The sequence below is a fragment of the Propithecus coquereli genome, unplaced genomic scaffold (genome assembly GCF_000956105.1).
Source record: "Propithecus coquereli isolate 6110/MARCELLA unplaced genomic scaffold, Pcoq_1.0 Scaffold6, whole genome shotgun sequence".
NCBI lineage: Eukaryota > Metazoa > Chordata > Mammalia > Primates > Indriidae > Propithecus > Propithecus coquereli.
Window position 1 is genome coordinate 13,463,062 of NW_012151951.1, and position 929 is coordinate 13,463,990.

Sequence of the window (929 nt, forward strand, 5' to 3'; positions counted from 1 at the left end):
AGGCTGGGAAGCCACCACGATGCATTTCCAAAAAGAGAGGAAAATACCATTTTTAGCAACATACTGCTAGGGTTAATTGAGAAATCAAGAAAATATTGGAGACAGATATGAGAAATCAAATTTACATGCTTATAGTTTTAGAAATCTAGCAACAGTAAAATTTTAAGTTATTATCAGGTGGGTCTTGGTGTATAGTTTCTATTTTCAATAAATAGCAGAGATTAGAGAGATGATATCGGATGGGATTACGAAGGGTTCTAAAAGTAAATGTCAGGATGAGTTTAGACTTGATCTGATGAACAATGGATAATCATTACAGGTTCCTCAGCAGGGAAGAGACACTAAGGGGAAAATGGTATTTAATCTAGCACATGTGAACAACTGGCTGAAAGTGGGATGAGACTAGGGAAAAAGCTTAAGCATGAGTTACCGGGCTGCTAAGTAAACCAGTTGTGATGAGAGAGGCAGGATGCTGGTAGGGGAAACAGAGAGGGAGGACAGACTCTGAACACAACAAAGAATGAAGAGACAAAGCTTAGTCAAATATTTGCAAATGGATGTCTAAGAGAGTGCTATTGCCAAGGACATAAAGGAAACCAGCAAGAAAATCAAATGATGTAACACACCACACCAACAGAATGAAGGGGGAAAAATGCATGATTATCTTGACTGATGCAGAAAAATATCTAACGAAATCCAACATGCATTCATGATAAAAACAATCAGAAAGTAGGAATAGAAAGGAATTTCCCTCAACACAATAAAGGGCCTTTATAAAAAACCCACAGCTAACATCATATTTAATGGTAAAAGCTTTCTCCCTAAAATCAGGAAAAAGAAAAAGATGCCCACTTTGACCACTGCTATTTAACAGTGTCTTAGAAGTTCTAGCCAAAGCAATTAGGCAAGAATAAGAAATAAAATATCCT